Below are 22437 nucleotides of genomic sequence, written 5' to 3'. Positions count from 1 at the left end.
TAATTATGAATCTGCTTTATTCTCACTCTGAAATTTTTGGCATTGCTATTATAACTTTTTAACTCTTCTTTTTCTTTTGACAAATGGTTTATTTTACCATGGCCCTTGTATAGCAATAAGATATATAGGCTAGGGGTGTTTTATAAGCAAAATATTTTATAGACTACCTATGAAAATCTGAGCAGAAAAGATAAAACAGGGATGTTCAGTTGCTTTACCTTTCTTATTCCCTTTTTAAAGTGTTATTGAACATGTTGCCTGCTTATGTTATTGTAGTAAGATCTAATGTTGGATTGGGAGTCTTGGGAGAAACATAACACCTGAAACAATCCATTCATTCTACTAACATTGTTTCTTATGCCAATGCAGTTCAAATGTATAACAGTTCTTTCAATAACCAAGGTTGGAATCAATATTTCTCCAACAGTACACCTGGTCTGGGTTGATTAGGTTCTCATTCACAGTTCAATGTTATATTCTTTCAAAAGCCTACTTCATTTCCTAGATATTTCAACAGTGTTTGGAAGAGAGCAAAGAACTCAGTAAAGTTTGTACAGGGATTTTTCAAAAATGTGTGAAGGTTTTAATTCTCCAAGAAAAGCAAAAATAAAGAAAATTGTTCATATTAACTAGTATGAAAAATGATACAGCAAACATAGGTATCTATGAGTAAATCATTGTTTCTGGAGCTTAAATTATTTGAAAAAAATTACATGAAAAGAAATTAACAGTTGTGCAGGAACCCAGTTTTGAATGGCTATATGCCAACCAGGAACTACTAAAGCATGTGAAAGACTGAAATAAATGGGCCTGATTTATTCTACAGCGTTGAAACTCTTGTTGTATTATGGAAAAAGAATTTGATTATGAAAGCAAGGGAACTTAAAAGGTATCTTTAACATTTAAGAAATATTCCAGGGTGATAAGGTGAAAGGAGATTAGAGAGGAAAAAAGCATACCGAATTTAAAAGAGGAAATATATAATGATGTCTGCTTAAGTAAGCAGGGAAGCTTCTTGGGATGGGCTGAATTAGTAAAACTAAGATCTAATTATTTCACCAAAGGGGTCTTAATATTTAGTATAAAGAAAAAGAGTAGATGTTGAAAAGATGATTCAAGTACAATGACAAGATTTGAGGGAATGGGAGTGGGGAATGAAAGAAGCGACATATAACATTTTGAGAACAGTTTTGAAGTAAAAGTTTAAGAGTGTAAATATTTAGAAGACTCTGTTTGCAGATCTATATTGCTCAAATGCAGAGCCAAATAGGTGAATAAATGATAACTGTTAAATCCAAGTTGAATGAAATATGATAAAAAAAAATACGTGCAAAAGAGCTGATACTATTTGAGTGAATTAACTGAGGCAATTGAAGAGGAGGATGGATTCATGAGATGTTCTAAGGACTGTATCATGTACAAGAGAAGGTATAGAGAAAGGCTCCAAGAGGCAGAAGAATATGCTCAAAGAGGGTCTAAATTTTTCATGTCCAGGGTGAGCTTTGTTTTCTGGGAATGTCAGGAAGTTGAAAAGCGACATGGCATAAGGAATGGTGGAAAACTCACTGGTACTGAAATGGTCGGTGGTGGCTATGGAGGCCTACCAGGGAAATCATTCAAAGGACAACAGCGTTCAAGATGATGATAAATATTCAAGCAGGAGGACATGTGTATGATCTAAGATCTGCTACTGCTTATGGGAGCTATCACCTAGAGGCCAACTGTGCCAAATGAAAGGAGAGATATGTATTGTGAGATTCATTTGCTACTGCTGATTCTGGCAAGTATCATTTGTATAATTAGTTTTAAACTTGTGATACTTTTGCTTCTGTCTCCTAAGTGATGGTCTTACCAGCATACATGGCAGTCCCATGGATTTCTATAGAAAATACATGAGTAGATCAATTTACAAAGAAGAAAGATTTATTAGCCCTTATAAATTGAGGCCATAGTACCTCAAATCTGTGAATTGGAACCTGTGATTGCAGAATAATATGATGTGGAGTATGTAAAAAGACAAATCTATTTATCATATAGGATTGGGAATCAGCGACAAGGGACAGGGAGAGCTGAAAAAGCTGTAACACAAGTAGAGGTATTGGGGAAAAGTGTGATCTAAATTAGATCAAGATCTGGAAGGGCCCTTTTGTGTCTTGTAATGATGATTGAGGAATTGGAATTTGTGACCTGAGATTAAAAGGAAGGAGATGAAAGAAGAAAAAGACAGATACTTCCTTGCTTCCTTTTGTGATGCTTTGAATAGTTTTTGTCCTCAAAATTATTGCATTATTCATTTTTCAATGGCTTAAAGCACTAACTAATACAATGTTGGTTGAGAATTGGAGTTTGGAAGAAGCTGGCCCTTGGCATCATGTCATTGTAAGGTTTGTCCTGTCTGTGTGTTCTCTCCAGACTGCCATGAGACATCAAATTGCCCTTGTCTCCAAAAGGTGACCAATAGTAAACTGTTCTTTTTTAAGTTCTTTGTCTCAGGTATTTCATCATGGTGACTAAAACCTCTGTACATCAGACAAACTATGGCACTATACTCAATTTCATACATGTTTAAATTACTTTAAAATAGTCCAAATAATGTGGTTCCTAGATTTTTGATGGGACGACAAGAAAGTCAATGGTGGCAATATGAGGTAGAGTGAGAATGTGTTCAATGTGCAATGTACAGCAATAAAAATAATTTGATGCCAAAGCAAGCCCAATTTAAGGCTTTAGAATCTGAATGCTTTATATATGCTATGCCATTGTATTTCAGTCTGATAATAAGAGGTAAGAAAATTCTCAACTTATAAAAGACCCCAAAATTATTTTCGTATTTGGAGTTCTTTGATAAGACTGCCAGTGGGGTGATATCATCTTGGTGGGCAAGTTCTCACCCTCAACTCTCCATGTCTTCCAGAAAAATCACATATGACTTTCTACTGGTGGATGACAGGAAGGAAGGGAACTTGGTGAGAGAAATTATTCCTTCTGTCTACATACCACCACAGCCTGAAGTGTGCTTCTGAACCTTGGGGTCTTCCTATATGTCCTTACAGTTTCATAGCACATGACTGATAGAACAGAGAGTTTGAGACATTTTTGCCTGAGTGCTGGTTGTAATCCTAGAATTGGGAGAAATGAATGTTGTTAACTCATCTTAAATTTCTAAAGTTTAGAGCCCAGTAATTTTGGGACTAGAGCCTACTTTTAGGTAGAAAACATTATTTGAAATTGGTTGAAACTTAATACTAACTAGCATGGTAAATATGAACATCAGAATTTATTTGGCCAAGAAACGAGAATGGTATCTGAGAAAGAGCAATGTCTTCATTCTAGATTTCACTTAAAGAAAATTTAGGAGAAAAATATTGTCATTATCATTGCATCATTATATATTATAACTAAATTGATGTTGTATTATTTATATATAAACTTATATTTATAATCATCATTTGAACAATCAATTTATGTCAGCATTTGGGAAAATTGTTACTTTGGGGAAGGGATGACACTCTTTTAAAGAAGGAATTTTGAGTACTTGTTTATTGTGTAAATTTAAAGCTCAAAGGGAAGTTTTAAGATAATTCACGAATTTACTTCCACTCATACATAAATTTAGATTAAGTAAACAATTGGAGTTTTGTTAAAAATGTTCGTCAGTTTATCAGAAAGTATACTTTTTTCTAACTTCTAACATGTGTGATTTGAGTATATTTGGCACTAAATATTTTATCTAGATCCATGACATCATTATAGAGATGTATGGGTTGAAGCTTGTAAACACACTTACATGTATGTGTTGCCTCTATGATTGGGTGAATTGTTAATGTGTACTTGTAGCATTTAAATGTATATTCAGAGAGAACATAATAATGGTAGTTCCTGATCTCTTTAAAATAAGAAGAAATACAAACCTTGTAGTTACCAGGAGTTCCAATTCCATTCTGAGGCTGTGATGGATGTTTTTTTAGATCTGAAACACATATTCCACAAAAAGCAATCCATTCAGTCATAAAGGATGGATAAAGGAAGCCTGTATTCTGACAATAGTCACCAAGTTATTCCTATTGACAGGTGAGGGCTTACAAAGCTTATGCTTCTTAGGGAGAGTCAGATGTAACTGGAACAAGGTGAAAAGCCACAGTTCAAGGTCAGGAGGTGACCTGGGGCTTTATTGTGTTACATGTTTATTTGCTCACTTGACCTCAAATTAAAGCACATAAACCATAATAATACAACAAAATACTGATTATTTAACCAAATCCATATTACTTAAAATTGCACAATTCCTACCAGTTTGTAGATTTCTTTTGATAAAATAGCATGAATTCATAAATCAAGGTCTTTGTTTTGCTTTCAATTGATACTAGAAAATGTGCTTGGATTGTGATTGTCTTTTAAACTCCTGAAGTAATATTTTTCTGCATTTAATATAGATTTTTAAAGTTAAGTTGAATTTACAATAACGAAAAATTCTTGTTTCTTTTTTTCTTCAAGAAAATATGTGACTAGGTCAACATGAAAGTTTCTGTCACATTTTTTTTTGAAAGTTGTAATCCTTTGTCAGTCATTCACTATTCTTCCTAAGAATAGAATACTAATAATTTCTGCCTGCAGAGAATCATGAAGACTTGGTAGTAAATGAAAATGAACTATGAAAAAGAACTAAATCCAACACTTTCAGCTATCTAATTATCTCAGCATAATTAACTGTTTGCTAGATTTAGTGCCCAAATCCTTTTTTTCAAACTTAAATTTCATAGTCCTTTTGATTGCACAAATATGATAGTCTATCATGTATGTGAACTACTGAGTGCACGTAAGGAATAATTAGATTCACCTGGATTTCTTTCTTTCTTTTTAACTTCATCTCCACCCCCTAAGCTTCAAATGCAAATTTAAAATATTGCTTCTCCACATACAATCACAACCGTCATTATTTCTTCCTACTTACTAAATCGCAACCTTGAAAATGTGTCTAAATAAAAACAAAGAAATCACACATTTGAAGATAATTAATGCTTTTGGTTGAAAAAGATGTATCTGTTCTCAAGACATGTTTCCATGTCCACAGCAATCAGCGTTAATCACTTAGGTACCTTCAAATTCTCCATCAGATTTCACAGTTTTCTCACAGAAGTAATAGTTTGTAATTCATTAATTTTTTCAAAGTTCCAGGAAGGAGGGGAGCAAGTCACCCAGCGAGCTTTCTTCTTGACCACTAATGCAGGCATGTGAGAAGCCGGAGAAATGGCCAGTGAATGGGGAAATGCAAATATTCTTCACCCCCATTGCTGTTTTGACACAGCAATTAGATTTGTGCAGAACAGCAAGATTGTTCCAATTCTATTCTCCCAAACATAAGTCTTAAAAAAAGAGGTTACATTTGTGACTGTAGCTCGTGGAGCATCCAATCTGGCATCCTGAAAATCCATATGTAAGCCACACTTATATCTTAAACCTGTCAAACAAATAAATGTACAGAAGCAGTAATTTATGTACTTTATAGACTGTTTTGCCCTTTTAGAGCAAAAGCCTAATTTTCAAGTGTTGCTATTTTAACTTCTGGCAGTGCCTGGGAGATAACTGAGGTTCAAAATGTGAATTTTACAAGTAAAATGTGATTCAAAATTGATTTACCCTGTTCTCACTACATGTGAGACAGAGAGGAGAAATGCTGGGTGCCTGTGAGCTTTAGGCAAGGGGAAACATATTGCTAAGTACAGAAGCCGCGCAAAACTTTGCGGGTTTTCAGTTTAGACGTGAACTTGAGCCTTTCTCAGTTCAAGTTCTGTTTAGGGCCGGCAAAACATGACTTTCTGATTCAAAGAAAAGGCTTAAAAAGGCTTATAAAACAGACTTGCAGGCTTCTTGTGCATCAAATAGCTCTTACACAATGGCATTTAGATGATTTAAGTGTAAATGAATCAAAGACATATGGATTGCATTTCCCTTGAAATACGCATGGGCTTTAAAATGAGGGGAAAACACACTTGCCAAAATCTTTTTGGGTTGTGCTGCATCAAAAACATTTGGAAAATGACTTTAAATGTTTGGAAGAACCCCAGACATTGGGTTCAGCCACCCCTGGAGATTAAATCAGTGTCCTTCATCCAATAATAACTAGGGCTCTGTTTTGCAAAGACATTTCATAAAAAAATGTCAAGTTCCAACCCTGACACTCCTGAAAACCAAATTTCTCGATACTTGAATTGCTAATTCAATGCTATGGTCTTATTATGGAGGCTTCCCTGGAGACCGGGAATCCATTTTGTGTTAGTCAAACTACCAGAAGCATATTTCAGTTTTTGCCCATTTTTTTCAAGTGTGGTTACAAATTTGAGCTCCCTCTGTCCTGGAGGTAAGTATTAATGCTTCTAGGAAGCCAAAGGGAATTGAGGTTTCAAGCTGAATTAAAGGACTGAATGATCAGGAGATAAAAATGGGAAACTTGTTTGTTATAAATGTATTCAGGCAGGACTCTGACATCATATGACTGTCAGCATAATTAAAAATTAAATGAAACAAAGGAAAAGAGGGAGTTAAAAAAAAAGAAGAAGAATTAAGAAAGAAAGCAGGGTGGTAAGATGTTCCTAGAAGTGAAAAAGATTTTGGATGAAATGCAGAGACAAGTTAGCAGAAGCAAGTGGTTCTTGAATGTAGTTAAATACCGGTGGGGACTAAAAGCAAACTGCATGAAATCTAAGTAGACCGGTACTCAGGAAGATACTCTGCTGAATAAATGAAACAGCCTTGGCATAGGAGATTGACAAGGTATTGAAATGGACTCGAAAGAGGAAATGCGCTGTTAAAAGAAACCATGTTAGAAGACAAAACTAGGAAAAGAGTAGAAGCACAGGTAATACCAAAAACTGAGAGAAAAGCTACAAAGACCAAGAAAAGCGCAGGAATACCATACGGAATATGTGAGGGGTTGTTATTTAAGTCTGTGTTGCTGACTGGCTTCCATTAAAAAGTTCTGATTCTGCATGCAGCTCCGATGTGGAGAGGAAACAGCTTTCAAAATTGTTTAATGACCTCCTGATAGGAAGGTTAACAGGATTATCATGCAGTTCACTGGAGGATGGACAGAGGCTCTCAGCAGGCTGCCTAGCCACTGTGCAATTCCAATATTCTCCTTTACAGAGAACTGTAAAATCATCGTGCCACTCAAAGGCATTAGTTAGAACGTTGGGATGCTTTTAATGAGGGAAGTTCAACATAAAAAAGAAATGAGGATGGAGAGAAATGGGCACTAAAACCCAGGCTCCTTTAGCTTCCTTCTGCCCTAGTAACTGTGGGGGTGTCTGGCTGTGGCAGGCTGATTCCTCCTTTGCTTTTGCTCTGGTCCTGTCTCACTTCCCACTGGGCTGCTGACAGCCTAGGTAACCAGGAAGTCCTGTGTGGGAGGCAGGTTACTGTTCCTCTGTTGTGCTCCCCAAGTACTTTCGTATTAAAGCAGAATACTTTCCACATTCTCTTCTGAGATGTAGCTCTCTTAAGCAACAGTTTTGTATTGTCAGTACCCCGTGGAGAGTTTAATGGCAAGTGTCTTTGTAAATTACCCTGCCCCAAGATTTACTGGCATTAGCACCAGCTGGACATGGGAAAGAGCTATGGGAAAGGGACAGCGGGGCGGTGGTCAGAGGACCCTCTGTTTAATGCTTATCAGTTGGCATCAAATGAGCACAAATGTTTCTATTTGATGACTGGTCACTTCAGTTCTCACATTCCCCAAATCATGAAACACCTTACTAGTAGATAATTGATACCAGTTTATATGAAGGAAAAGCTCTAAACTCTTGGTGACTTTACTCTTTAAAGATTTGTCTCCTGGTTATATCACCGTTGGTATGATAGGCCGATTCCATGTTGAAATCTCAGTTCTACCATTTTGAAGTCGAATCTTCTAGGACCTCCTTTGAGGTCCTTCCGTGGATTGTTGTCTATACGGTTGTTAAGCAAAGTAAAAATGATAGTGTAATGAGTGTTGTGTTCAGGAGTAGAAGTGATGTGTAATTCCTACGATCCGGACAAAATCATAACTACAAAGCATGCTGGGAAATGTAGTCTTCACGGGTGGAACTATGGTTAAGCAGTTAGTCATCTGCCACATTCATCAAGAGATTTTTCACCTCTAATGTGGATTAACCCTTAGATGGTCTTCCTTTCCTGCCTTTTCCGTGTGTTTGGATGTGACTAAATTCACAAACATTGCTTAATTAGGAAACTGAGACTGAATTTTGAGTATACATAGCTAATAGATGAGAGTATTGGGATTTAACACCAAGTTTTCTGAATTTTAAGTTACATTCTCTCTTCAAATTTATTCTTTGAGAATGGCACCAGAAAAAAAAATCAGGTTAGGGGGAGACTAACTCCTTTTCCCTGCATCATTGGAGACGCCAGAAATAACAGAATTTCAATGGCATCAAACTCTTGGTTCAGAAGATTCTGCACTTAAACTGATAAAATATTTTTCCCGGGGCTATAGAGGAAAGCCCAAGTTGACAGTCTCACAGTACGGAGAGAAGGAACACAGAATATTCTTTCCAATTGTATATATGGCTTGTCAAATGCTCTTAGAAAATGTTTGCTTCTCTTTTGACCAGAGGGTTGAAGAATAGTCAAGGGAAGACCATTAAGAAAGATTCAAACTTTTCTATTAATAAAAAAGATCAAATAGCGTTTCTTAACAGAACCTCTTGTCAGTAACCATTAGGTAGTGAAACAAGTTTCTAAAGTGGCAAGAATATAAGAACTTACAAGATGAAGAGAATATTTCATTTTCAGCCATGTTTGCAGTACATACCAATTTTCCTAAGCTGTTTATTCAAATTAATAGAAGAATATAATTTAAAATCTTCCATTGTTCAGAGAAGTTAGAGAGAAGACTGAAGGAACTGAAGGGGTTTGCGACCCCATGGGGAGAGCAATAATACCAACCAACCAGAGCTCCCAGGGTCTAAACCACCAGCCTGGGAGCACATAGAGAGAGATCCATGGCTCCAGCTGTCTATGTAGGGAAGGATGGCCTTGCTGGGCATAGGTGAGAGAGGAGGTCCTTGGTCCCTTGAAGCCTGGATGCCCCAGTGTGGGAGAATTTCAGGGCTGAGAGGTGGGAGTGGGTGGGTGGGTGGGTGGAGGCACAGCCTCATAGAAGCAGGAGGAGGAGTGATGAGATAGAGGTTTTCTGGGTGGTGAGGGAATAGGGAAAGGGGATAACATCTGAAATGTAAATAAAATATCCAATAAATAAAATATTCCATTGTTCACATACAGAAAATCATAAAGCATCTAAAAAGTCTTATAAAATATTATTTCTTTAAATTTCCTATTTTTATTCTAATTATGTTACTTGAGGGACTATATTATCTGGATGGGGTGGTACCCTAACTACCACAGGCTCAGTAGGTTTGGTACTAGTAATTTTTTTTCTTATAGTTTGGAGGATACAGGCCTGAATTCAGTTTGTTGGGTTCTGATGAGGACTCGTTTATTGGGTTACCTCCTTGGGTTCTCCTGTAGTGAAGAGAGGGTTCTGAGATCTTATAATATCCCCAAGTTTACTAGATCAGTGTCTAACCTAATAACCTTATTCAATCTTGATCACCTCCTGAGGTACCCCAAGTCCCAATCCAGTTTCCTGGAAGCAGTAAATCACAGGAGTAGCATTACTAGTTATATCAAGTAATTCTTCAGAGCTATCATAATTAAAATGAACAGGTAGATAATTCTAGTTTGGTTTTTATGCATTTAAGCTGACATATATTTAAAATAGATTCCAATTGATTTTTTCATAAAGACATGAAAATTCTCATAAAAAGGAATTCATAAATATTATAATTTTTCATTGGTACATTTTTAGAATTCATTCAGGTTTTTATTTTTAAATCTTACAAACATTTTTACAGCTGTGTGGATTTTAATTTTTCTTGCAGATAGTAGGTGTTTTTCAAACTATGTAATTTAATCATGAATAATCATATGTTTTAAAAAGGTAACAAACCAGCCTTGTAACAATGAAATTATCACTGTTTATTAACTAAGGACAGTGGTGGGACAATCTACATCTTTTTGGTAAGCCAAACATGAAGCACCACATTTCCAATTACTTCACAATGGCAAAAGTGCTGCCTGTTCCATATGGAAAGATGTCTGGTTTCGGCCTGTTTAGTTCATGTATCATAATAAAAATTACACTCAATCTTCTCATTCTCTTTGTTTCGTCCTTAACCCAGCTACCTTGTGCTATAAAAAGGGAGCTAAGACAGGATATCTGTAGGTGTTGCATTGTTTGTTTCACTGTGCCCATAGAACCATCCCTAGGGGAAATGTTGACCTTGGAGAAATCATGTGTGCTTTTTATCCATGTATTCTGGTATTGTCATGAAACAGAAAGGATACTCAACTGAGCAGTGGTTACTCGGGAAGGAAACAAGAAGTCACAAGTGGGTCAAGTGCAAATTACGTGTCATGCAAGAAGGCATAGCTGGACCAAGAAAGCTTTAGTTTATATGAACCAGAAAATAAACAGTTTTTACAGTTGATAGCAAGCTCTTGGTAGAGTATACAGTTTGACAAACAAAACGAAGGCCGAGTTTCAGCTTCCATTTTGTCTTTCTAATTTCACAACTACTTACAATGATCTTGGGCAGGCCTCTGTTGGGGAGAACATCCAAAACATTTATGAGTAGCCAACTTGTAAAAGTTTCCTATTGAATAAAACAAATGATAATCTCAAAAATAGAACACAAATCAATGTTATTTAGCCAATTTTCAAATCTGTCTAAGTAAATTTGCATTGGGGCATTATACATTTTTATGTGAAAGAGAATTATGTATTCCCTTTCTGAAGTGAGACCAACAAGTCTTTGTGCAATGGCTCCAGAAAAAAGATAAGTATTATATCAAGCCCGAAGCTAAGATCATGCATGCTGCCCTCTTTGTGCCAATAGATGCCTTCCACCTTGGTGAGGGCTGTTGTAATGTATGTCCAAAGGAAACCACAATGATTTTTCTCTTCAGATCCAAGACCAGCCACCTGATTTGCAGAAAGGCACCTGGGGCCTGACACCGTAGGAAACTCAATTTACCCTTCTCAGAAGCTGCTACCTAAGGATGAAATTACCCTTGTTGAAAGGGTAATTCTACAAAATTCATAGCCTCTGTTGATACAGTGTCAGTATCTGGCACCAGTCTGAGCAGGAGGCTCTGTTAGCCAAGGAACCAGGCATCCACCTCTCTGTTCCTCTTGCTGTAGTCAAGGCAGCTACAGCCACATTTAAGCTTATTCTGGAGGAATTTGAAAATCTTTTACTTTGTCTTTAGATAATCTCATTTTAACCATTCCAGAAGAGGCAAGCAAGCTATACAGACAGCTATAAGAGGAAAACACAGCAATCTTGCATAGGAATTGTTACACAATAGTGGGCTCTGATAGTTTTTAAGTTGATGGTGAGGATGGCTAGACATTTTTAGAATGTTTTCATTTAGAATAATTTTATTCAAAAAGCATGTTTAAATACTGACTAGGTCTCAAGCCCTGTGCTAAATGATACTATTATAATATATATGTATAATATACTATATTATATAAACGATATTGAACACATTCAGATGTGCTCTGGATGTTCCTTGGATTTATCTGCGAATGCAGAAAAGATGGTCAGGTTAAAGAGGTCCCTGAAGGTAATTTATAGTCAAGGATTCTCTGGCAGCAAGAGACTTTTAAGTTGGAAGCACCTTTGTCATCTTCAACTTCCACTAACTCTATTCCTGTAGTTAAATTATTTCTTCCCATACATTTAATCTACTATTTTTGGCTAGATCTCTCTAATGCTAAGGAATATAAAATCTAAATCTTGTTTTAATACTTCATTCCATTTCTTACTAGTAGTAATAGTAAGAGCAGGAATGTGTTGCTGGGGACATGTTTGCCAAGAGGTCAGTTGTACTTCTTTGGTTGGAATTGAAAGCTTATTACTCACTATTTAACTTTGCTCCTAGCCTAGACATGTACTCAGTACATAGGTACCTATGTAGTAGGTACTATCCAATACAATATCTACATGAGAAAATGTTTATTTGGAGTTACTCACTCAAGAAATTATGGGAAAATAAAAATTATGACTTATTAGAAATAGACAGTTCCATTTTGGTCGTTTCCTATAATGTCTCAGATCCATTCTATAAAGTAAGGAATTGGAGCTAAGATTCATCCCCATGATGGGGAGGATCAATCCAAGTCTGGATTTGACAGTCTCCATAACTGTAACCAGGATAATGTTGACACCATGTTTCTCCTTCTATGAATTTGGGCATTTGTAGCATTTGCTTCCTGGAGTTACTGGGAAAATGGGTGGGATCATACAAAGCATTTCACGTCTAGCATATAGTGTGTGCTGAGTGTTGGGGTGACAGATGCATGAGGAGAGTTGTTATTGGAGGGCAGTTCTCAGCTTTACGTGCAGGTTTTAAAGTCTATCAGAGGCACAGTCACACCGCCCTTGTGAAATCTAAAGAAAAACAAAAAAGAAGAAAGAAAAAGAAAAAGCTGTCTTTTTTAGAGTCTCCTTTAGCCATTTTGGACGGGTATGTGTGGCCCTAAGTCTGGCAGGGATTGAGATGAGCAGAGCTGTTCACAGCAAATCTGTGATGAGGATCTTCTGTCTTCTAAGCTGTGGGCGGTTCCTTCTTTGGGAAACAAGTTATAATCAGATCTTGGAACAAGCTACTCTCCAAACAATGCTCTCATTGCTTCTCCTGCCATTTAATTAATGCCAGTCTAGTTTTGGAGCAAGTATAGAAATATGATTTATTCATATTTGCACCTATATTTGCCATGAGGCTTGCCATGAGGTATATAATCATGCAAATTATATCCTTCTGATAAAAGCATTGGCCTGAATTCCTAACCTTATTGTGATAGCCCCATTTCAGGGAAACAGCAAACCCTTGGGTAAGATAGCACTTATCCTAACCTTTATGTTATTATTAAGGACCACCAAGGCTTGAACCACCTGTCTAGTCAAGATTGTATTTTGCTAGAGGACTTAGGTGTATTTTTCAGATAACATTCAAGGGCTATTTCCTAGTACTCTTTCTCATGCTTATCAATTTAATTAAAGAAACTGTGTGACCTATAGGCTACCACTCGAGAGTTATGCCAACATGTGCTGAACATTCTGCTTTTGTTTTTGTTTGTAAAATGAAATCAGAGCATGATTTAAATGTACTCAAGTCCTGAGGGAGTGGCCTTACAGGACCATTCGGATGCAGTAGGAAGGATCTGTTTTCAGACATCATTTATGGTATGTCTGTAAACATGTGTGTCAACAAGCAGATTTTATTAGTAGAAACTTTGAAGAAAAAAGCCTGTTCTTTTCTTTTACCAAAGATAGGCCTAAAAAAATACAAGAAAATTAGCATTGTCAAGGCACACGACTACAATCCTAAGCAGGAGGTTGAAAATTCGTTTTTTGCTTCAGTCCTTTATCTGATTTAATAAACAATAGCAGTACATTGTTTTCAAAGCACTTTTTTGATCCCTTTGCAACAGTGCTACTACAAGAGCCCAGGCTGCAGAATATTCCTATTTTCCCATTTGCTATCACAAAGGCTTCCCAGGTCAGCTAGAATCCTATTTATAAGGGCAGAGACACAGAAAACCTCCATCTCTAAACCCCAACTTCTTACTAAAAAGTGAGTACAGTGCAGATATTCAGCTTTATTTTCTTGAAAGATTCTATGGAAATTACAGAATCTTAGACATTAAAATCCAAAATTATACCTTTAACATATTTAACCCAAGCATTTCTGTTGAAATTTCCTGAAAATTTCAGATAGATTTCTGTTTTTACCCATGCTTTCCTTCTCTTCCAAATTTTAACACTAAATGGTACCTAAAATTTGATACTCAGTAGGAATACAATGATAATTGCAGGACCATGAGTTGATGGGTACACCTTGGGCTAAAATTTCTCTTTAAGAATAATTATTGAATGGCTGTGAATAGACTTGTGGTTTTTCCCCCATGATGTTACCATGTTACATAAGGTGGAAGGCCTCTTTGATTTGTCTTCACTATTTTACCACAGTTTTCCCCCAGAAGACATGGCTTTAAATGTTTCTCAAGTCTCTTATTTAACGAACTTATATTCATAGTTAAAATCAGGATATATACAGTTTTAAAAATAACATTTTATTTTTAATTTTAAACAATCATCTAAATAGTCAAGGTAGGTGTCCCAGTAGTTGTCTGTGCTGACATGGAGACACGATAAGTCAAATGGCTTGCCCATAGTTATATAATCATAGCCACAGCAGGGGTTCAGGTCTCCTGGCCACTATGCACAAGGCACTCTTTACTACCCTGCACAAAAGTAAACTGTTGAATTAGACCTAGCTCTAAGTAGGCGGCTGGCCGAAGTGATGAGGCAGCTAGAGGGAGCAAAGGACCCACACGCTCTGCAGTTTATTACGGCATTCCTGGACATCATGCTCCCTGGACACACTCTGGAATTAGTCTGAAGTTATAATGGTGATTTCAAGCATGCTGGAATATAGCATCGGAGACCTGGGGAGGTCCAAGTAGTGGACTGGAATAGCTGCAGCTATTAAATATCTAGGTCATCCTTTATATAGGGTTGTAATTTATACTCTAGCTTCTGATTTCCGTGCTGACAGAAGGAAAAAAAAATCCATCCTGCTAGAATGTAGTCAGATGGCAGTTTGTCTTTCCAAAACATTATTAGGTATTATTACAGAACGTGAACACCTTTCATTCCTGACAAACAGGAAATGCATGCTGAACCACTGGTATGTCAATCAGAGTGATAGCATCAATTTTATGGTTTTTAATTCATCCCCACCTCCTGTGGAGCCTTTTGCTCATCCTAAATTATGAATCTTAAAAGGTACATGATTAAGAAGAAAAAAATACCTCTGCTTGTGTGAACTCCTGTGAGAAGAGCTGGGAGGTAGATATTTCAGAGATTTGAAAGCATTCCCTAGCTGCTCAAAGACAAGTGCCTTTCCTGTAGCCAGGATTACCTCACTCTGCCTTCTCTGTGATCTTTTGCTAGCAACTTAAGTATATATTTATATTACCATTTTTCTATATTAAAAAATAATTAAACAAAACATAAGTAATGTAATAAATGCTACATTTGTCAGTTCAAGAAGCTTTTGAAATCTGTTTCAATTTATGTTTTTTATGACTATTTCTTGAACTTGGATATTTTTTTGCTTTTTGATATACTAAATGATGAGAATTTAGGAATTAATTGCAGTAATAGTTCATAGAATCTTTTTTCTACTTCCTTTTATTCTTTTCTTTAAAGTGTAATAATTGAGAACATTGTCAATTCAGCATGAAATGAAGCTTCGCAAAAATAAATAGAGTACACACACACACACACACAAAACTTCACAACAGGGGATTCAGGAACCTGGGGTGTCTGAATCTGTCCTCTCCTTTTCCTCTCTTGTTTCTGGTGAGGAGCCATTTTTCTTGTTTTTCTTATGTTGCTCCACCTGGTCTCCATTTGTTGCCATGAACTCTGCAAATACAACCCACTTTTATAAGATCTGGGAGTGTGACCTGATCATCCCTTGTTGGAAGGTGAAGCAATAATTGGCAGTCAGTGGAGGTCAAATTTCCCTCCTGGTGCTGACTACAAACTGAAGGCTACATGGTTGGCAGACAAGACTCTATTTGCTGATAGTACATGGTGAGCTATTTTGGGCTCTTTTATAAGAACTCTCACTATACAGTGGCCTTCATGTTCAAATCACACTTGGTCATTTCTACCCAGGTTTTCACAGTTTTGATGCTTGGTGTCTCAGCATGAGTACATGGAGCTTTCAAGAAACCATTCGCTTGCACAGAATTTCTCACTCTGTATTTACTACAACTTCTTTATGATTCAGTATTGAACTATGCTGGTTCTCATGCAAGAAAGAAAAGAGAAAATAACCAAGAATTCAGCATTTCCTGGTGGGTCCCAGCATAAAACACCAGTGTCAAAGAGTGATAATAAACAGGCACGCACAACTCTTTAATGCACTAGGACTTTCCTTCTATGGAGGAAATGCTCCAAAGTAAAGTCTTTTCCAATGAGGAAGCAATAAAGGATTTTGGACTTGTCAGAGGAGCTTCATGAAAGGGTTCTTCCTCACCCATCTTTGTGTTTGTGGTGTTACCACATCCAAAGTGTATGTATCCTCTCTTATCATCCTGAACTCTTTTGTTAGTTTTACCACAGTGCCCTAGCATATAAAACCAAAAACTTAGAAAGTTGAACTTGCCTTATCTTCACGTAGATGGTGCTGGTAGAAGCCAATTTTGAACCTGATTTGTGTCTCCAAACCTATGGTTCTTTGACATATTCCTCCATATTATTAGAACCACTTATTTGACTCCCGTTTAATTTGAATTTCTATCTAGCATATTTGATTATGAGTTCCTTAAAGAAATAAACGTATTTATTTAATAGGGACTTCAACATGGTGTATTCTAACTGAGTAATTTTGATAATGGAATTAACCTGCTTTCCTCATTCAGTTCTCCTTTATATGCAATTTAAGAATATGAATGTTTATAATTATTTCAGACTTATCACAAACAATGGGAACACTAGTTTATTATTATAGGTAAAATGTTAATGTTCTCTCAAAACTCAAGTTTTGAACCCTCAACCTCTGATATAACTGAATTTGAGATGGGGACTTTAAGGAATTGATTAAGTTAATAAGGTCCCAAAAAGTATTGATTTGATAGAGTAGTACCTTTGTAAAATGTAACATCATAGAAGAAGAAAGGGGTTTTGCCCAGTAAGTAAAATCATGCAAGGGTAAAGAGAAGACAAACTTTTACAAAACAAAATTTTTGGTTGAAACTAAATATTTATAGTCAAGAAACATGAAATTAAAATGATTCTTCAAATATATGGATTTTTATTGCTAAAACAGAAATCATGTTGTTTGTTTCTTAAGTTCTGTCTTTTACTTCTGTAAGCCAGAAATGCCACCCTCACCTAATACAGTATTATGTGGAATCTTGAGGATGGATTCTTAAGCCTCTAGATCTGTAAGAAAATATGTTTTCTGTTTTATCTGCACATTCTAAGGTGTTTTGTTACAACAATTTTGACAAGTAAATACCCTAAATATGTACATTTGGAGTATGTATATGTGTACTTAGTACTTTTGAGAAAAAATCTCAAAGTTATTATATCAGGGTGGTCAAGACACTGTCAACATAAAACAGCAAAATAAAAGTTGATTGAATAGAATATAGAGTCTATAATTTCAAGTAGTTGTAACTGTGTCTGTATACATAGACTCAAAACAGGTGTCTTGAAGAATAGACAGCAACTTTCTTGCAAGTATGGTAGAAATACATGACCCTTCCCAAGAGAGAGCAGTGGTATGAAAAATGGGATAGAACCTGGATTCTGGAGATTCTTCCAAACTGATGAAATGAAGTCAGGGCCCATGTGGAGGGTCTGTGAAGACAAGGTTGGAAAAATAAGAGCCAGTCCATTAAAACACTCTGCATTCTAAGCTTATAAATTAGACTTCTATCTAGAAGTAACATGGAGGACATAAAAGAAATTTGGGGCTAGAGAGATTGGTCAGTAATTAAGAGCAGTGTTGCAGTTTGGATCGTAGCACCATTCTCAGGCAGTTGACTATCACCTATGACTCAAGCTTTAGGGAATCCAGTGCCCTTTGATGAACTCCAAAGAGATAGCACTCAACTTGCACAGTCTTCCTGTCTCTGTCTCTGTCTCTGTCTCTGTCTCTCCGTCTCTTTCTCTCTCTCTCTCTCACACACATACACATAAAACTAAAATGTTTTTGTAAACAACATTTTATTTGTATAGTTACAGAATCTGATTTACAATTTTGAAGTTTAGTTTAGGTGCATTGGCGATTATACAGCCACAGATGCAGGCCTTCCAGTGGTATTTTAATAATGCCAGACCATAAATATCTTATAAATGGTAACTGAACACTACCTTTACTGTTACTATCTTACCTAAGAGATTCAGCTCAAAATCCACCTACTTAAGTGTTGAATTAAGCCTCTTTTCTTCATTATAGTACTTATTATCATTTCTAAAAACAGATAAATAAGTACTCCCTCTCTATCCATGTTTTGTGTGTTGATTTTACATCACATAAGTGGTACCCACAGTCTGGATATTGTTAAACTTAGAGTGACCTCACATGGGTAAGCTAGTGGCCTGGTGGCAACAATAATATTGCCTCCTATTTCTTGACACTTTTCTTGAGGTCTTTCATTTTGCCATGCTTTTAGCTAAACCTACTTGAATTTCCTTAGATTAATGTTTCAGAGGGCAGTGAACGGAACACGTAAGTATATTATCTGGCTAGTTATGAATTCCAATGTGAATGCAGTGTGATTACTAGCATGGACAAAGTCATCCTTTTCTGGCCAAGAGGTTTTACATTGAAAGTGAGCAAACAATGGAAGAAAAGCTTCTGTTTATGCAATATGCACTGGTTTTAGATTTTTGTTATGTGTGTGCCTAAAGTAACTTAAAACTACTCATGATCATTATCTGTAAACTCTCCTGTGGAAAATTTATGTTCAGAAAAGAGGGAGAGTTCTGTGTTATAATCAGTGTGCTTTTTTTCTATGATCTGTTCTTTCTTTCATGTTCAAGCAAAAGAAAATATCAGTACCCTGGAAAGACCCTTTTGTGTAACACATGGAGCCCTGAAGGGGACTTTACGATGATGTGGTTATCACGGCACCAGCAAGAGTCCTGCTTCTTGTGCACATATTATCAATCTGAGAATCTTGTTACCCTAGTTACCCCAGAATGTTTCCTTCTGACTGCATTCTTTCTATCTGTAAGTAACTCTTTTACTCAACAGGGAACCAGGGGCCAGATGGCATGCAGACATGTGCTTAAGGCTGGGCAAGTCTCATTTGTTCTCTATTTCTTGTTACTTTCTGTCACTCCATAACTAACCACACATAAGGGACGCACCCTGTGGGCTGCTTTGTGCTGTATATATCTGACATATGATTATATCAATGTGTTTTTGTTAAAATTATTGTTATTATGAGTTTCTCTTTTGTTATAGTTGTTGTTCTAATCTGCTTGAATTTTCTGAAAGGAAAGATAAAAATAAGTTCAACAATATAAACAGGTCAGCCAGAAGACAGTCATGTAAATACAATAAATGTTGCCTCTTCTTATTAATAACCTTGAGCTTATTCTAAAATCAGCATTACAGTTCAAAAATAATTTTATTTAGGAAATTTATTTTGGAAAGTTTCCTTTGATCATATCAATCATGACAATCATCATCATTTAAGGTTGGGTCTGAACTTTTTTAGACAACTTATTGAACAAATAATTGTTAGGTGCGTAATAAACGGCAAACAATATACCAGGAGCAAGGAGCAAGACAGACATGGTTTCTGCCTTCTTAGATATTTAAGATCAAATCTGAAATGAATGTCTGAGAGCTGGATAATGCCTCTTCTGATAAGTGCAAGATGTGACTGTACAGTGACAACCTTAACTATCTCAAATGACAATTTTAAAGAAGAGATTTAAAACATTTTGAGTAATGTAAGCATCTCTGGAGTAACTCTCAAACTAATTTTTTCACATACTGTATGGTAATATACAGATCAAGCATTTTATGTATACTATTAACATTCTTCTTGGACCATAAAAATTGCACTGTTAAGTAATTGTGATGGCTAGTCTTGGTTGTCAACTTGACTGAATCTGGAATTAATTAAGGGCAAGGTAGCTGGGTAGACTTGTGATGATTATATAAAATCGTTTCAAATGGGAGGATCCACTTTTAATACTCATCTTTTGAGGTGGGAAGATATGCCTTTCATTCAGATGTTTTCTACTGGAAAGATCCACCATTAATCTGGGCCACACCCTCTGCTATCAGCCTATATAAGAGACATGGACGAAGGAAGCTTCCTTTGTCTTTTTGCTCTCCCCTTGCTAGCAAGTCCATTCTTACATTGGTGTCAGGCTTATGGTTTCAGGAATCTAGCATATACAATTCATGAACTGAACAACTACTAGATCATTGGACTTTGTATTGGTAGGTAGCCATTATTGGATTAGCTGGACCACACCTGCAAGACATTCTAATAAATTTCATTTATATAAATATGCATAGGAAAAGAATCTTCTTTCTAGCAGTCACAGAGCACAAGTTTCAGGAAATTCAATCAAAGCCATCATTTTAAATCTGGCTGAATTACAGCAGAAATTCAAGTCCCATCCTTGTAGGTTGGGTCAATGATCAAAACAAGAACATCAGTGGTAAAGAATGGACCCTGTGCCTTAGGATGTGTAAGAGGACTCCTGAAGCTGAGAACTTTGACTCCACAGATTCTCAAGGGTTTATCTCACCTGCGGAGACAGTCTCTCCGCTCTTAGTGTAAGATTTCTTTAAACTCCACCTTCTGAAACATTGCCTTTTCTGCCTTTTATTGAGAAAATTAACCCTTCATTGCCTGATAAATTAGCAGTGACTTTCTCTAGAAGGTGACAGGCAAGATAATACTGATGCCCCATAGGGCCCACCAATAGTTGCCTTTAGACTTATAACTAGACTTAAGGCAAAGCAGGTTTCTAGAGGTGAGGCAGAAATTGCAGTCTATGAGGAGATGTTCTACACCACTAAAGAAATTAATAGAGTTTGCTAATTCATTCAACTAGAAATTTGGATTATATGTGTGAGAATGCATTTTATGAGTGGGGATAATGGTGGAAGGAACATAAAATTGGATTGGGCTCATTTTGTGGATACAGACCCTCTGAGGGAGATTCTATGTTTAATAAGGAAATTCACACAGTTAAGAAAAGTGTCAACAGAATCAACTAAGCATCATGCACAGGGGCTTCACAGAGACTGAAACAATAATCAGGGAGCTTATAAGGGTCGGACCGAGGTTGGCTGCATATATATTATAGTTGTGTAGCTTGGTATTCTTGTGGGATTCTCAACAGTGGAAGTGACTGCTGTTTCTGACTCTTTTGCCTGCTTTTGGAATTCTTCTCCTGCTACGTTGTCTTGATCAGTCTTGATATGAGATATATTCCTAGTTTTACTGTAACTTTTGTCATGCTTTGTTGATACATCACAGGTCCAGAAGTGTTCTCTCTTCTGAAGAGCAATGGAATGTGTGAAGAGTGTGTCAGGGGGAGAGGGGAGATGGGAGATGGGAGGGAGGGATGAGAGAATAAGAGAGAGGGGAAATTGTGGTAGGGACATAATATATGAGAGAATAATAACTGACTAACTAACTAACTAACTAACTAAATAAATAAATAAATATGCCAAAAGCATGTTTGAATTGTTGGTTGAAGCATGTATCAAAAGATGGTCAATGGAATAGTTGACATTAGTTGACTTAGTGTTGATGAAAGCCCAGGAAAATTGCAGTATAAGGATGGATATGCTATGTAAGACTTCCACACTAGAAAGGCCCAGAAGATATGCCCTTCGTTAATCCTAAAACGCACAAAGTGGTGAGAGTGGCACCAGCACTTTTGAAAGGCAATGTGATCATAGTTATTGTAATGGCAGCATAGGCAAAGCAATGTTCATAATAACCTCATGTATAATCATCAGCCCAGCAAAGTGGGCTTTATTGCCCGCACGACTCATATGAATTCTGGTACAGGATAATCAATCACTGTGTTTCCAAGCATGAAATAGATAATAAGCCTAAAGCATTTTTGCTTTACCTATGTAAGTGGGCAAAATCTCAAGCAAATAAAAGAAATGCAACACTGAATCATGGGAAACTGGAATTTTGGATTATCAACCAATTCTAGACTGGAGTAAGTTTAGACCCAGAACTCTTAAATTAAGAGAAGGCAAGATTCCCTTGAGGAAGGACCTTGTTGTGAATTTTACTATTAATCTTTCTCCAGTATGACTCTAGAGTGACCTAAGGCTTTTTACAAGAGCAACTGTATAATAGAGGAAAGGAAACAATTGGTATGTCCACAATCTCTTATATACTGGTCCTAAACTGATGTAGATTTAAGGAGACCCTGGAAACACTGCGATGTTCCAGTTAAAGAAGAGCCTTATGGAGGCCAGATGATTAGTGGAGTTTTAGATGAAATCTGGCTCACAGTAGGTCCACTGGGTCACTGAACAAATTTTGTGGTTCTTTGAATCCCAGAATATACAACTGGGAAAGATATACTTAGAAGTTGAGAGAATTCTTACACTAGTTCTCTGACCTGCAGAATGAGGGCTATTATGACTGGAGAGGCCAAACAAGTGGTTCTCCACTTTCCAAATGCTGTGACTTTTCTATTCTATTCTATTCTATTCTATTCTATTCTATTCTATTCTATTCTATTCTATTCTATTCTATTCTATTCTATTCTATTCTATTCT

At 36.6% G+C, this 22437-nt stretch overlaps 1 long non-coding RNA gene across 2 annotated transcripts in view; it reads right to left on the bottom strand.

Moving 5' to 3' along the window:
* The window catches only part of LOC114614540, a 166318-nt gene that overhangs the window by 84806 nt on the left and 59075 nt on the right, over positions 1-22437 (bottom strand). For both annotated transcript variants that reach the window (XR_003710345.1, XR_003710344.1), the window contains 3 exons: positions 17450-17507; positions 10641-10712; positions 3912-3970 (listed from right to left, as the gene is read on the bottom strand). This is a non-coding gene — a long non-coding RNA (uncharacterized LOC114614540). The remainder of the gene's footprint in view (positions 1-3911; positions 3971-10640; positions 10713-17449; positions 17508-22437) is intronic.

Source organism: Grammomys surdaster, unplaced genomic scaffold (genome assembly GCF_004785775.1).
Source record: "Grammomys surdaster isolate TR1022 unplaced genomic scaffold, NIH_TR_1.0 126391, whole genome shotgun sequence".
Lineage (NCBI taxonomy): Eukaryota > Metazoa > Chordata > Mammalia > Rodentia > Muridae > Grammomys > Grammomys surdaster.
This window is presented reverse-complemented; position numbering and strand designations above follow the sequence as displayed.